Here is a 17,244-nt window from a genome sequence, read left to right on the forward strand (position 1 = left end):
GAAGCTTTCATGTTTTGTACCCTCGAAGGATATGCCCAATGTCAGGTGTAGAGGCAGTATCTGTGACAGATGGTCAGCCCTGGGAAATTGGAACGTGATTACTTGCGTGCCATCTTTTGCACAGCTGCATTTGCAAACTGTTCAAAGACTGGTGAACAACTTGCCTAGCATAATTGCTACTGACAAAGAGACGGAGAGCAGAACAAGCGGGTAAGTGAGCATTCCATGCATGGTAATGACACGATTCAACAGTGCTGCAGGAAAGGAAGAAGGAGAGAGAAGGAAGAGGATCATTGGGGCGCCCTTGCCAGTGACATCCTTTGTTGTAATTTTGATCATACTCGAACCCACTCAGTGAATTCTCCTCTGGTTTGTCTTGACAAAGACATCTTAACAACAATTCAGGGAGCTTTGCCTCCACTGCCCACTGAAAAGTATGTAATAAGCTAATCTATCTTTCTCTAAAATACATGTTGTTAAGCTCACCGTGCCTGGTATTTATTGCACTTTCGCACATGCAGAATAATGCAATTTCAATCCACTTTCAATCCACTTTTACAATTGTTTGCAAGAGGATTTTGCTATTTCGTGTAATAAAATCCAGCTGCAAAGTTCATTGAAAGTGGATTGAAAGTAAATTTTTCTGCATGTGTGAAAGTGCCCATATAGAGATTCCACTTTTTTTGTTGTTGATTCATTTTCACGGGAGTACTATTTTCAATAGGTTTTTTTTTAAACTTTCATTTGCTAGACTTAGCCATTTTCTGCACACTGCAGATTGAAGTTGTTTTCAGTGCCATTGTTTACCTCAAAGTAAATCTGCACACCCCTTCTGTGAAAGTTGTTTCCTGGTTGGTTTTTTGTTTTGTTTTTTTTGCTCTTTCCATTCTAGCTGTACTGCATAGCTTCACTAATTTGATGATTTGAAAAAAAAACCCTCCAAAAGAAAAGGAAACACACAAAATGACAGCAAGTGAGAGTGGGTGAAGTAGTGTGGTGAGGGACACAGAAAATTTATTTTTTTATTTTATTTATTTTATTTTATTAGATTTTTATACCGCCCCATCCCTGAAGGGCTCTGGGCGGTGTACAACATTTAAAATACAATATAGTTAAATAAACATTTAAAAGCAGCGATAAAATTTCCCAATGCGTTTACCAAATATATAACTCAAAGCTTAAATTTCAATTTAAATTCAAGATATAAGGTGGTGTCCAGCGTTCCAATAATATAAAATCCCTCCCTCCCCATGGTAAAGGGAGGCGTGGCAAGTCTCATTAGGTGATTAGCGGCCCTGATGTAAAGGGCCAAGGAAGGGGCACTATTATGTTGGACTGAGCACAGAAGGAAAAGTTGGATGGCCGCACAAGGGGTGTGGATAGCAGCTAGACTTTTTGGCAAGAAAGAAAGATCGTATTAGTATGATTGCACTGTAAGGGAAAACAGCTCACAAAGATTTCTGGGAAAAAAAAAACATTGCAGTGAAAGTGTTTCTTAAAACGATAAAATAAAGGCTGATTGGAAATGTTTCTGGCACCAAACAAGAGTAAAAAAACATGAAACTCCACGGGGAGAAAACCAAACATTCAATTAGTGGACTGGATATGAGGTGAAATATGGAAAGGGCCTTTGCCGCTACTCTCTGACACGTCATCATGGAGCTGAGAAAGAGCATTTGCCACACGCCATGGGGAAAACAGAATGGGAACACCCTTTGGTAGCCTCATATTCACCAGCCTATTGGGTGATGTTGAACGTCTTTTGTGACACAGAGATGAAGTAGCTGCTTCTGCTGCCCTAGTTTAATTGGATTGGACTGTTTTTTTTGTTGAGGATTTTTTAAATGATAAATGTGTGTAATCAGATGGCAGGGACATACATTAATCAACCTAAGTGTGACTTCTCTAAAATCAGCCAGAACCTAACTTAGGTCTTTAATCAGGGTGACATCCAGTGACCACCCATGAATGACATTCATAGCAAACTGTGGGTTTTAAATGTAAATTATTTCCAATGAATGATTTCTTGCATCTCTTGGCAGCATGTGGCTTGGCTCACTTGCACAAATCATATAAAGTTGTTGTAAGCCGTGTACTCCATGAAGTGTACAGATCCCCCTTGTGATGATATGGATTGTCTGGGCTGACCTATGCCTCCAAGTAGTGAGGACCAGACAACAGCAGACAGGCTTGAAAGCCGGTGGGTTCTATCCAGCAGGATGTGTTGAAAGGAAAATGTACTTTTGCAGTCCAAAAGTTTCCGTGCCTCACAGTGCTTAACAAAGATCTTAACACAATAACCACAGATGCTGCTGATTAGCGTGCAACAAAGTTTATTAAGAAATTAAGATGGATTAGGCTTTAAACAGAATAAATTTTAAAAGGAGCACCAAGTGTTAACCAGAGCACCAAGTGTTAACCAGAGCACAACCTGATTGGCTGGCTGAAATGCAGTAGCCGGGAGCCACAGATAGGGTATGCTGGCTAATATAAGCAGGAAAAGCCTGTCAGAGGCCCTTTCTGCATGGGCCATGCGGACGCCCCCGCACTGGCAGGAATTCTGCCGGTGCAGGGGTGGGGGCCGTTCGCACAGAAGCATGCGAGCAGCCCCCGCAGAAGGCCGGTGCAGGAGAGGCAGCTCCTCACGGAGCCACCTCTTCCCCGTCCCTCTCCCACTCACCTCGTCGCCGTCATCGCCCTGCTGGCCTCCAGTGGTCAGAAGACAGCGAGGGTGGGTCTTCGGAGGCCAGCAGGGCGATGACAGCGACGAGGTGAGTGGGAGAGGGACGGGGAAAACAGCACATTCCCGGCGGTGCCGTTCGCACCGCGCCGCCGGGAATGCACTGTTGTGCCAAAAACCTCCCTCCAGGAGGGAGGTTTTTGGAGGTGGCCTGAGCCCGCCCTGGGGGAGGGGGAGGGGAGCCAGGTTGGCGCTGCTGCGTTTTGGCAGCGCCGCCTGTGCGAACGGCTCCCTGGGGATGGTGTTTTTGCCGTCCCCAGGGCACCGTTTTTGGCCCATGAGGAAAGGGCCAGAGAGACAGATAGGCCCTTTCTGCACGGGCCTCGCAAGCAGGGGTGCACTGACATACTTGCCGCTGGTTCACCCCTGGGGCCATTGACACGTTGCCCTGCGAATGGCCCCAGTGTCCCAGCAGCCCATGGGGCTGTGTTCGTATAGGCACACTGGCACAGATTCTTCTTGCTTTGTCTCCTGACCACCGTCACACTGGAGAGGCCAGGGGACATGCCCCCATGGCCATGACAACGCCTCCAGGGCTGGAGGCCAGAAGACATGTCCCCTGGCCTATCCAGAGAGATGGTGGCTGGGGGACAAGGTAGGAGGGATCTGCACCAGTACAAGGAAAACGCTGGTGTCCACCTGGTGCCGTTTGCTCGGCACCAGATGGATGCCAGCATTTCCGAAAAGACTCACTCATTGAGTGAGTCTGAAAAACGCCATTGTATGAGGAATGCACTGATGCTGCTGTGCTCCAGAAGTGGTGCAAAGTCCTCCCCCACAACAGCATTTTTATTGGCCCCATGCCGGCCTATCTGGCCCATTTGGAATGGGCTCTAGGGAGATTTCAGAGTTTTGAAAGCAGTTTATGAGCTTTTGTGACCCACAAATCGTATCGGTCCCCAGAGTCAGTCAGGGGAAATCATGTCTACGGGCAGAGAAAGCTATGTCAGCAGTGTCTCTTCGTACTAGTCAACGCTGTTCTGTGCCACTGGAAAGCACGCGGGGAGGTAGTGGGACAGCACCACCATGGCACTACATCTTGCAGTCGAGGGCTTCAGATGGGGCTAAAAGATTTAAAAATTGCATGCAAAGAAATACCCTTGTACTAAATTCCACACACACAAACACACATACATATGTAAAGAATACCATCACTTTCACTTAGCACAAGCAAACAATGAAGACTAATCTCAGCCCTTGCACAAAGATTGCTCCATATGTGGAAATCTGTTATGGGAGCTCACAAGGTGCAGTAGAGGTTAGAATGCTGGAGTAGGACAGTGGAAACCTGAATTCAAACCCCCCCCTCACCGCCACCCCCCCCCACCATCACCACTGACCTAAAGATCAGGTGACCTGAACCAGTCACTTTCTCTAAGCCTAACAGTTGTCTGTTAAGGTTGTTAGTGGCTGGGCCCATTATCTGTCGGCTGAGTTAGATTTTCACATCGTGAGGAATGGGGATACTGTTTAGGAAGAACATTTCTATAACGTTTTGTATCTTTAAGAAAGAAACAGAAGTCCTTCATTGTAAAGAAATTCATACTAGATAGGAGAGAATATAGTAATATTCCACCTAGCTGTTTATGCTACGATGGGAGGAAATTGTAGAGGTGACATCTTGCCCTCCAGAATTGGGTGGGGAGGAAGCAGTGGGTCAACTAGAAGGGAGGCAGTTTCCCTGAGTATAGAATCTCTAGGCTGTGGTGGCGAACCTTTGGCTAGCAGGGGCTGATGGGAATTGTAGTCCATAACATCTGGAGTGCCAAAGGTTTGCCACCACTGATCTAGGGGCCAAACGAACAATACAACATCCCCAAGGAACCCCTACCTGTTTAGCTTCTAGAATTCCTTCATTTTACAAACGTTGCGGGTTTTCCATCCAACTTGGGATCATGGAGCAGGGGGGAAAGACTCCTGCCTCTTTCTCACCTCCACAGAGGCATATGGGCTCCTGAAAACAGTGTGAGGAGCTCCACCCCCACCCCCAGCCCCCATGCTGTGGTCACAAGCAGGTTTGGTCCCCTCTGGCATGTACAAAGTGCACAATGGCAGCAGCAGCCCTGGGTATACCTAGGGATGCAATATTGTAGACTTTGGCAGTTGATAAACAAAGGGACATCATCTGAACAAACACAGAAACTTGACCTATCCATCTTTCTAGTTCTATTGCCCCCTCCGAAGGCCTGGTATGGTAAGGTTGCCTGGTCCACATTGGAAAATACCTTGGAATTTGGGGGGAGGTACGTGAGAAGGGAGGCATTTGAAGAAGAAGAAGAAGAAGAAGAAGAAGAAGAAGAAGAAGAAGAAGAGGAGGAGGAGGAGGAGGAGGAGGAGGAGGAGGAGGAGGAGTTTGGAATTATACTCTACCTTTCTCTCCTGGAAGGAGACTTAAAGGGGTTTACAATCTCCTTGCCCTTCCCCCCTCACAACAAACACCCTGTGAGGTGGGTGGGACTGAGAGAGTTCCATAGAGCTGTGACTCACCCAAGGTCACCCAGCAGTTGTGTGTGACTCTATCTCACAAAATAAAAACACGTAGACAAGGATGTTTAAATGAAAATGGTTCATTTTCTCTTTTAAGAAGAAGAAGAAGAAGAAGAAAGAAGAGTTTGGATTTATATCCCCCCTTTCTCTCCTGCAGGAGACTCAAAGGGCCTTACAATCTCCTTGCCCTTCCCCCCTCACAACAAACACCCTGTGAGGTAGGTGGGGCTGGATGGGGTGGGACTTCAGTGGGGTGTAAGGTCATATAGTCCACCTTCCAAAACAGCCATTTCCTCCTGCTGAATTTATATTGGTGGCCTGGAGAACAGTTGAAATCCCTGGAGATCTCCAGCCGCCACCTGGAGGCTGTCAACAGAACAGTGTTGACTAGTACGAAGAGACACGGCTGACTCCATTCCCTCCAACAGTCACAAGGATAAAATATGGAACACAGAAATATATCTGTTGTCTTGATTGCCTCAGGAAAAAAAAGGCACGATCAAAATCTGATGAACAGATACCCATTTGATACGCTGCAACTCGGTAATTAAAACGATGCACCTACAATTAAAGCCGACGCATTATTATTCACTGAGGTTGTTTCGTGGGGGGAAAAAACCGAGACAATGAAAATGTCAGTGATTTAGAGTTTTATTTTACCCTCTTCCTGTGTGGGCGAAGGTATGTTGGAAAGTGACAGCTATTAAAAAATGGAATTTAATTTGCAAAAGAAACTTGGCAGAAGGAAAGAGATTTGGATGCAAAATGCCTGTGTGGTCCCAGGAGCTTTCGCAGCTTTGGCTAAGTCTGCGCAGTAATGACAACATATATGAGTAGAATTTAATTAAATTAGCGGGAGCACACTGTGCCATGGCACTCCACAATGCACACTGGAAATCAACTTTTTTTTAAAGAAATCCCTCCCCTCCTGGAAGCAAGCGTCCATTCTGTGAACAGCATGCAAAGAAAAATGAAAAAGAAACCAAAACAGAAGTCACGCAAATGGGCTGCTTTCAAATGTTGACATTGCAGTAATATTCTCTATGTTACATGAATGTGACACACTGCGCATGAAGCGCTATGAAAGACAACAGCAATCTACAGCATTCGATGCTGTATATGTCATGTGCTTAGTTTTTTTTTGCTGTGAAGTCACAGCTGACTCATGACAACTCTGTAGCATAAGAACATAAGAACTAGCCTGCTGGATCAGACCAGAGTCCATCTAGTCCAGTATTCTGCTACTTGCAGTGGCCCACCAGGTGCCTTTGGGAGCTCACGTGCAGGATGTGAAAGCAATGGCCTTCTGCTGCTGCTGCTCCTGAGCACCTGGTCCGCTAAAGCATTTGCAATCTATCAAGGAGGATCAAGATTTGTAGCCATAGTTCGACTTCTCCTCCATAAATCTGTCCAGGCCCTTTTTAAAGCTATCCAGGTTAGTGGTCATCACCACCTCCTGTGGCAGCATATTCCAAACACCAATCACACGTTGTGTGAAGAAGTGTTTCCTTTTATTAGTCCTACTTTTTTTCCCCAGCATTTTCAATGTATGCCCCCTGGTTCTAGTATTGTGAGAAAGAGAGAAAAATTTATCTCTGTCAACATTTTCTATCCCATGCATAATTTTATTGACTTCAATCATATCCCCCCTCAGACGTCTCCTCTCCAAACTAAAGAGTCCCAAACACTGCAGCCTCTTCTCATAAGGAAGGTGCATTTTCAAGGCAAGAGACATTCAGAGATGGTTTGCCACAGTCTGCCCTCATATCATGCCCTTGGCATTTCTTGGAGGTTTCCCACCCAAATACTTTCCAGGGCTGAGGCTAAGAGAGCATGACTGGCTGAAAGGCACCCATCAAGTTTCCATGGCAGTGTAATGTAGTGGTTAAGAGCAAGGAACTCTATTCTGCAGAACCAGGTCTGATTCCGCACTCCTCCACATGAGTGGTGGACTCTTATTGGGTGAAGTGGATTTGTTTCCTCTCTCCTACACATGAAGCCTGCTGGGTGCTCTTAGGCCAGTCACAGTTCTCTCAGAACTCTCTCAGCCATACCTACCTCACAAGGTGGGGAGAGGAAGGGAAGGAGTTTGTAAGCTGCTTCGGGACTCCTTGAGGTTGAGAAAAGTGAGATATAAATCCAAACTCTTCTATGTTTTTTTGAGGAAAAAATCAAGAGCAGGTGTTTCCCTTCCAATTAACAAGCATTTGGAGATCCCTATTGCATACACATGTTCTTCCTGCTCTTGGCGTATTTCTCATATTGGATCTGATCAAACACATATTTTTAACTTTTTTGCCAGAAGGCATAAACAGATTGAAGCAAACTTTTTTTTTGAAGAAACAGAGAAATGGCACTTTTAAAAACTTCTTCCATCCCTCTTCACTGAGGAGTGAATGTCCAGTACATAGTTTATGGTAGCCAGATTCGAGTCCAGTAGTCCCTTAACAACAAACAAAATCTTCAGGAAACATTTCAAGAGTCAAAGCTTTCTTTATCAGATACAAGCAGTAAAACAAGAAGAGTTGGTCTTTATACCCTGCTTTCCCCCTATCTTAGAAGAAGAAGAAGAAGAAGAAGAAGAAGAAGAAGAAGAAGAAGAAGAAGAAGAAGAAGAAGAAGAAGAAGAAGAAGAAGAAGAAGAAGAAGAAGAAGAAGAAGAAGAGTTTGGATTTATATCCCCCCTTTCTCTCCTGCAGGAGACTCAAAGGGGCTTACAATCTCCTTGCCCTTCCCTCCTCACAACAAACACCCTGTGAGGTAGGTGGGGCTGAGAGAGCTCCGAGAAGCTGTGACTAGCCCAAGGTCACCCAGCTGGCGTGTGTGGGAGTGCACAGGCTAATAATCTGAATTCCCCAGATAAGCCTCCACAGCTCAGGCGGCAGAGCTGGGAATCAAACCCGGTTCCTCCAGATTAGATACATGAGCTCTTAACCTCCAACGCCACTGCTGCTCCTAAAGAGTCTCAAAGCAACTTACAAACTCCTTCCCTTCCTCTCTCCACAACAGATACCTTGTGAAGTAGGTGGAGCTGAAAAAGTTCTGAGAGAACTGTGACTAGTTCAAGACCACCCAGCAAGCTTCATATGGAGGAGCAGGGAAACAAATCCAGTTCCCCAGATAAGAGTCCACCACTCATGTGAAGGAGTAGGGAACCTGGCAACCCTAGAGTTGCACACAACCTGTGATACCGGAAGAGGTGTCAAGACAGGTCAGCTCAGTCCTCGACCTCAATGGCAATATGTCTAAGCTGGTAGGAAAGCCCACAACTGTGTTTTTGTCACCAAGGTCTAGAAATCTTTGCACCACTGCTGGAACCACTCAGCCTGCTTTGGGGCTGTTTTCACATTCCATTCTGCCTCTGCTTTTATGGAACATTTGTAAGAACTCTGATAGAAGCAATAGAAGAGTGGAAACCTGTCAGGCTTCGCCATTCTCAGTCTGGCATATAGCATGTCCGCATCAAGGCCTCAAGGCCTCCCCCCGCTTGCATGTAACTGGTCAATAGAGCTTAATCGAGCATCCGATCTTATCTGCCTTTCTTCGAAAGAGTGAACCGCCTGTCCTTAAACAATGGTCTAATCCCCACTTGAAATTTGCACGCAGATCCAGACTTGTTTGTTGTGAAGCCATGTTCTCTTCATCGGAGTTTCTCCCTCCCCACTGCAGTGAGCACACAGCAGACACACCCAGTTGCAGAACTCTTAGCAATCTCCACTAATAGGTGAGCTTGCTTCACCGCTCTCCCCTGATAGGCTGGCATGCCTTGATGGGGCGGGACCTTTTCCCACTGCAGAAACGTACATTGTAGGGGCATGATAAAAAAAAAACAGCATGTAAAAGTTTAACATTTACCTGTTTAACTGTGCAAACAGTTAATCATTACCTGTGTAAACCATTAACGATTTAAGGTTACATGTTTGACTGTTTAACGTTTACGTCCCCTTCTTCTGGCCGATCGCAAAAGCGGAAGCGATACCAAAGAAAGGCTGTGCGTGCATCGCAGCGCTGATTGGTTGCCCAAATTCCGTGTCACACTCCAGGGTGGGAAACAAGTCAGGGTTTCAACCCTCATCCCTCCCCTCGGATCAGCCCTGAACCGTGTTAATGGGGTCTATGCCACTTGCAACCAGGTCCTGCCGGAACACAGATTAACGGGGAGAACGGGCGCCAGAAACAGAATTTGCCACGCAAGCAATGGGGAGGTCGTCCCTCAAACCTGGTTAGTTTGTGTTCTGAAACCTGGCTAAGACGGTAGTGGGGATTCGACCAATGTCTCTGTTCACACCAGCCATTGTTATGCTGATATTATGGGAATGTGAGGGTGGAGGGATTTTGGGATGAGCCATGTTGTAACTTACAGATGTATACCAGGGTCAGAGAGCCAAATTTTAGTTTTGGCTATCTGAGCCTTGGGCTGATACAGTTCCAATAAAGCTCTTGAAATCTTCTTGAGTCTCGTTTGATAACCAGAGTAACAGACCCTAGCAAAACCTCAGTAAAGAATAAACAACCGAGCCCCTTTGGTCAAGCCCCTTAGATAATTTGGACTCATAAAAGGAAACACTTCTTCACGCAACGCGTGATTGGTGTTTGGAATATGCTGCCACAGGAGGTGGTGATGGCCACTAACCTGGATAGCTTTAAAAGGGGCTTGGACAGATTTATGGAGAAGTCGATTTATGGCTACCAATCTTGATCCTCTTTGATCTGAGATTGCAAATGCCTTAACAGTCCAGGTGCTCAGGAGCAACAGCCGCAGAAGGCCATTGCTTTCCCATCCTGCACGTGAGCTCCCAAAGGCACCTGGTGGGCCACTGCGAGTAGCAGAGAGCTGGACTAGATGGACTCTGGTCTGACCCAGCTGGCTTGTTCTTATGTTCTTATGTTCTTATAATGACTTCCATTTCCATTGCCCTTCATAGGAAAAAAAAAACATTTTAACCCAAGCCTAGTTAGAGACCCGAGATATTGTGGTCATTCACCCTTTTGTTCTGCTGAAACTCTTCCTTTTGTTAAAAAAAAATCCCTTTTAGACAGCAACCAAGCCACGTAATTGGGGAAATGGTCCTGTTTCTTTCCTCCCTTCTTCTATGAGAAGCAGTGTCACCTCATTTTGTGAAACACAGCGTGGCATCAGTGACTGGAGGCTGTGTCAAATGTCTCTTATGCTTCCAACCTAACGTTGCCTATCTGGCTTTGAACATTACAAGTTCAAAGAAAAGAGCACTGCTTACCCCTGACGAGCTTGTTTGGCAAACGATCGCGACGACGGCATGTCTGCCGTGTCATTTCATATTTCAGCCCCCAAAGCATTTTGTTTTTATGGCGCCTTTTTCCAAGCTGTCCTAACATTCTGCTACTGTTTCCCTGTGTATAGTTTTGTGCCGGGAGCTAGGAAGAGCAATCTCTTTGGCACTAAAAATACAGGGAAAATTCCTGTTTTCAGGGTGGCTTTAAAAAAAGAACTAATAAGGACAAAGTAAGGGGCAGTCTGGCTTTGAATTTTGAGAATGGCAAATGACAGTAGTTTGCTTTGAACTTGCTTTCTTAGAGAAAAGTCGCATCTTAGATTTGGGGGAGGGATTGTGTTTTTGATTGAGTTTTGCTTTCTTCTGCCTTCCTTTCTTTTTAATTGCAGTAGGTGAAACTTGAAAGGAGACTGTTGCAGACGTGAGGCGTACCCATTCTATTAGCTCAGGTTTCCTCTGAAGCAGTCATATTTGGGGATAAACCCAGTAAACTAAGTGTCGGGCATCACAACATGAGAGAGTCTATATGATTTTAAAAAAGCAAGCTTGCGCCCCCAGTCTTACCTCAACTGCACTGTCAGTTCCTTTCATATTTATATTTTCAGTTACTTTTTTTGTGAGAATCACAAAGTAATATTCTTATTGTATGGGATCTCATCGTGCTCTGCTATAAAACACCTGAGGAGATAAAGTAGGATAGACATTTCAGATGAGTTTATTAAATAAATAATCTAGACCTGCTCTGAAGAAATGAGTTCTGTGAAATTTTAACGACGACTGCCTCACAGATGCACCAGGCAGAGAGTTTGAGACAGGTAATTAGAGGCCAAGTATGTGAGCTCCCAATGGTACCTGGTGGGCCACTGCGAGTAGCAGAGAGCTGGACTAGATGGACTCTGGTCTGATCCAACTGGCTTGTTCTTATGTTCTTATGTTCTTAAGTATAATTTCTCTGGGCCAGACAAGTATAATTTCTCTGGGCCAACTTTCAAGTGGGACCTGGAATCGCAGAAATTGCACCTTATCTTCAGACTACAGAAATCAGTTCCTTTGGAGAAAATGGATGCTGTAGAGGGCAGAATCTATGGCGTTGTATCTCAATTAGGTCCCTGTCCTTCCCAGGTTCCATCCCCACAACTTCAGTTTTTCAGTCTGGATATGGCAACCCTATACTCCCATACCCTGCTGGTGACCAGGAGAGACCTTGTTGGTGTTAATAATAATAACACCAGCATATTTTGTTGCATATACACAGCTTACTTTCAGTCAAGCAATAAATATTCTTGTACCGTGGTGGCAGTTATTGATAAAACAATGTTTCTTTTTTTAAAATTTGCATAGCCAGTCAGTTCTCCAATGGCCAATCAGAAGGCAAGCTGGGCAAAGGCCCAACTTTACCTGCCCACTTTCTAAAAACCCTTGGAAGGGCCCCACAGCGCCCATTGACATTATGCTGGGAAACTCTGCCATACAGCATGACGCAGAAGTGACCTCCTCCCCAAACACTTCAGGCCCCGCCCCCCAAAATTTCCTAGCATTTGCTAATGGTAGTATCTAGCAGTAATTCAGAAGACATGGTGCTTCCTGGTTGAACAGTTAAAATAGTTTTAGAAGGCGTATGTGTGAAGTTCTACTGTCATATAGACTTTACACCCCCTGCCAACCGAGAAGGTTGCAGCGTTTCTCATTACTAGACGATAGTTCCATACCAGCTTCAATATATTACAAGTTATTTCAGCTTAATTGCTTCTCAGTGACTCTGCTTGAGCCTCATCTAATAAAGGTGAGTTGAAAGGCTAGAGTCTTGTTTGGATCTTGAAGGAGACAATATAATATTGAAATCAGAGCGTAGTATTCTGTTTCTAGGTCACTTTCAGAAATGACGCGGACATGAAACCTTAATGGAAATTACTAATAAAGAATACCGGGGGTGCGGGTGGGGTCTTTTTCCACACTGTGAGAAGCAGTAAACAAAGATTTAGAATATGTGAACAATAATCTCCCACTACTTGATTTTAAAGTCTTTGCTATGATCATGGTCTTCAGATACATCAATGGTTGTCACACCAGGGAGGATTACTATATATTTGTTGCTGCGGAGGGCAGGATTAATTGAAGTTAAGAAATGAGAGAGGTGTCTTGCACTTCAGAAGAAGTGAGTGATTTCCCATTTTATTGAACGTTTGTTATGCATTGCCTATTTCACGTCAATGTCTGTCTGTGAAGTGGTATATACCATATGAGTAAAGTTAAGAAAACTGCCCTGTATCTTATCCTGACCAAAGGATGACCATCTTTGGTTATCTTGTCTATGCTGACCAAAGGATGACCATCTTTAATAAACATTTCCAATTTCTGAAAACATTTTAAATATTTGCTTTGTGGTTAATCCTAAAGACTGATTGAAGCTCCGGCATTTAAGGAAAGATCAGTCAGTTGGTTCTTTTCTGAAAGGATTTTGAGCACTCTAGGAATAAAATTATTGTGGTTCACATGAATCTGGGGTAGTCTACAACATTCAAAATGTGTTTGTAGCTGCAGCAATTTCTATGCAAGTGTGGCATTGGCAACTTTGTGCGTCAAGCCACACGCCAATGAAATATTCATGGCAAAACCTCTCATGTATCAAGAAGTTGATTTTCTTTATAATAATGTTTGCTTAATACCATGTTATATCCATCTTCCTATCACAAAACCCATGTATCAAAACAAATAGAACAACTATAACAATGTCCAAATGTATTAAAGCATAAATCTCAAAACGATAATGGCCAAAGCTGCATAAATCTCAAAACGATAATGGCCAAAGCTGCATTGATTCTTTCGGTTTAATACTTTTCCAATATTTTATTTATTTTATTTATTTCTTTTATGTGGATTTATTTCCTGCCCATCAGCAGAGTCCCTGGGCAGGGTACATAATAAAATCGAAGCCATCTTTGTGTGAATAGTTTCTGCATGGATAATCTATTTTCTTCTCTTTTCCAAAATGTTATAATCTTATCCATCAACTTAACATGCCGACATCTTATGAGCAAGACCAGTGGTGGGATCCAAAAATTTTAAGTAACAGGTTCCCATGGTGGTGGGATTCAAACTGTGGCATAGCGCCAGTGGGGCTGGGCGGGGCATGACGGGGTGTGGCCAGGCATTCCGGGGGCGGGGCATTAATCATTTCTCTGTTACTGTAAAAAACTCTTACTGTAAAAAAAAGTTCCTAATTTCCAGCTGGTATCTTTCTGTCCATAATTTAAACTCATTATAGCAAGTCCTATCGTCTACTGCCAACAGAAACAACTACTTCTCCTCTAATTGACTGCCTGTCAAATACTTAATACTTTCAAATACTTAATTTGGTTTCTAGAAATCAAAAGAAGGATACTTTCCTTAAACAAGGAACTTTGCCATATTTCTAAAACATGTTTTTAAAACAGCCCAACAGGGAGAATTATCCCGTTTTCTACCTTCGCTAACCAGCCACATAGGAAACAACAGGACTTTATGATTTTTGAACCTAATGGAATTTCTAACAGAAAAGCGGACCCAATTAGTAACCCCCTCTCAGCACACACAAATAATTAGTAACCCACTCTCGGGAACTGGTGAGAACCTGCTGGATCCCACGTCTGAGCAAGACTTGTCAGAAGTGTTCTTCTATTGATTCCAGTGTTTGGTCACCAACATCCCTGCTGCCAAGATGAAATTCCTTTAAAAAATGCCCATTTCCCCCCTCTTATCTGTGGAGCCATCTCACCAAACAGATTGCACACTGGAGTATCAAGAAGTAATGGATTCCATTCATGTAATTGATTTCATTGCTGTACAAGAATTGCCATTCAATTCGAGGCAAAGTTATGCCCCAAAAAGCCCACAGCTTAGAAAGGTATAATCCTGTTTAGGAATGTGCTGAAGGTAACGTAATGTTTTTGGAATTCAGTAGGTCAGGTTTCATTTTCAGATAAGCTTGTTAAAAACGAACAGCCAAAATCAGACTCTAATTTGGAACATGATGATGTACAAAATCATCATAAATTTATTAGTGTGCAAATATAGTAGCTGCAACATGTACTTGGGAACCGATGCACAATTACCACATTCCTTTCCTGATGATCGATATGCGCAGGAGGAATTTTCTGTGTAGGAGATAATGAAACAGCCCTTGCGCATCTAGGATTCACATTATGGCTCCATGGAACTTTCAATTATGGCTTTACAAATAAAGCCAAGACACAGCATTATCACGCTGTCCTGGATTTATCAAAAAGAGACATTTCTGTTGAAGTCAGTGCTGTAGCCTTAATGACATTGACCCCAAAAGGGTTAGAAATGTGTCCTTCGTGCCGTCACAATATGACTCCGACAGCCAGATTTTTAATAGCCAACTCAATTTCTATAGATTTGGATCAGCTAGCACAAATTCCTTCCCTACATTCTTAGGGCGTTCAATAAGGCGGCATCAGACCAGTATCATGTTAGCTTTGAAATGGTATTCTATGGGTTGATATCTTCTCGCTGGGTATTATATGTGCAAAATGGGTGTCCAAACATTGCCGGCTCGTAATAATGCCATTAACCCATGTTGCGAGGAACAGTTTGGGTCTGCTTCATTTATGTCGCTTGGTTATTGACGGCGTATTTTTTTTTCCCCCACCTCTCAAATATTGAGTCATTCTATGGATTTACAGCAGACTGAATAGCACAAAAGCAATCTCAGACAAATTGGCTCTAAGACCAGCCATGCTGAAAAAGAGGCGGAGGAGTGTTATTGCTGATGTCGTTAGACAGCAATAGCTCCTCTGGGTTCCGGTGCTGGACAAATATATTTAAAAAGACAATTCTTTACTGCACAGAGGTTACAGTCTAATTTGCAGGTACCATCGTGCCATGCAAAACAAACCACCTCAAGCGTGGAGCATTCTCTGGAATGTGCATATTGACCCTGAATTGTTATTGCATCAACCAACTGTGCTGGGTACGTTCAAAGCCAGAAATGTTATAGGGAGGGGACCAGAGTTAGCAAGTCCCCATCATTCAGAATTCTGAGATTCGTGGGGAAGGGAGCTTATGAGGTAATGAATGAGAGGTAGGGTTGCTACCAATGGGAGATGGGGGGGGGGTAGGGTTTTCAGATATAGGTTGGAAAACTCCTGGAGATTTGAGAATGGAGGCTGGGGAGGAGAGGGAATCAGTGGGGTACAGTGGTTACAGTGGCATGTAGTGGGGTACAATCAGAGGTGGGATCCAGCAGGTTCTCACAGGTTCCCGAGAGTAGGTTACTAATTATTTGTGTGTGCCGAGAGGGGGTTCCTAATTGGTGATTTTGCCACGTGATTTTTGCCTTAGTTATGCCCCTCCTCTCAGCAGTAGCACGCAGAACTTGAAGCAGTCTAGCAGGAGGTGCACCGGCGTGCGTGGCAGCCTGCGCCTGCGTGCATTAATTTCCCGCCCAAGGACCGGCGCAGCGGCTTCGTCCTTGCCACAGCCCCGCCCAGGAATGCCCCGCCCCCAGAATGCCCGGCCACACCCCTGTCATGCCCTGCCCAGCCCCATTGGCGCTACGCCACAATTTGAATCCCACCACCATGGGAACCTGTTACTGAAATTTTTGGATCCCACCACTGGGTACAATGCCACAATCCACTTTGTCAGAGAAGAGTGAGTTAGTAATTGAAAAATAAATAAATAAAACACCCATTTTGCCCTGGATAACTGATCTCTATGATCTTCCCCTCCCCCTCCCCTCTCTTGCTTGCTGTCCCTCCCTCCCCTCCCTTGCGTGCCGCCCAGAGGTGGGAGCCAACCAGTTCTCACCACTTTCTCTAGAAGTGGTTACTAATTTTTTTCTGAGTGCCGAGAAGGGGTTACTAAAGCAACCTCCCTGCCCAATAGGGACTGGAGGTGCGTGTGCGCGGCGGCGCCACTGTTTGAATCCCACCACCATCGGAACCTGTTATTAAAATGTTTGGATCCCGCCACTGATGCTACCCCTCACTCTCTCCTCTCCCTTCCCTCACTCCCCTTCCCTTGCATGGCATCCCTCCCCCTTCACTAGGGTGGGTGGGCCACGTCCAGATGCTGGGCCCCCTCCCCTCACTCACTGCCCTCCTTGCCACCTCCAACTGTAAAGGAGACTGGCTTCCTCAGCACTGTTGTAGGGTAAAGCCTGGGGAGTTCATATTGAATCACTGTATTAATAGTAGTACTTCTACGCATATGGACTACTCCATGTACCACACAGTATTAGTGTGGAATAATAATCAGTGCTTTTTTATTATTAAAAAAGAACAATGCACCAGTGCTCTTTCATAAGTTTGCACCAGTTTCCATCAATTCCCATCAATCCAGAAGTTAGGAGAGATCTGAGAAGGGAGGGGGGCAGTACTCCGAACTGGTGTGTCCTGCCAAAGAAAAAAAAAAATCTGGTCGTAGAAATTTCGACCAGACTAAAGATATGGAAATTAGTTGTGCTAAAAGTAAAATATCGTTGAACTGTTGGAATAATAGGTATGAACACCATTAAAAACAACTACAGAACCAACTGAGAAGGAGCCACCCAGCAGCGGTCGTGGTAACAGCAGAAGCAGTTAAGGAAAAGAAAACACAGGAACCCAGGCGTTGTTCACTTCAAAGAACAGAAGGGTTTTATTCCTTGTTTCCAAAAGCACAAAACAGTCTGACAGAGTGCAGCGCAGCAACTGGATAACCAAAGCACGCATAGACCAAACTGTTCTGTGCATACATATAGAGACATTCAACCAATCAGGG

The sequence above is a fragment of the Sphaerodactylus townsendi genome, linkage group LG09 (genome assembly GCF_021028975.2).
Source record: "Sphaerodactylus townsendi isolate TG3544 linkage group LG09, MPM_Stown_v2.3, whole genome shotgun sequence".
Classification (NCBI taxonomy): Eukaryota; Metazoa; Chordata; class Lepidosauria; order Squamata; family Sphaerodactylidae; genus Sphaerodactylus; species Sphaerodactylus townsendi.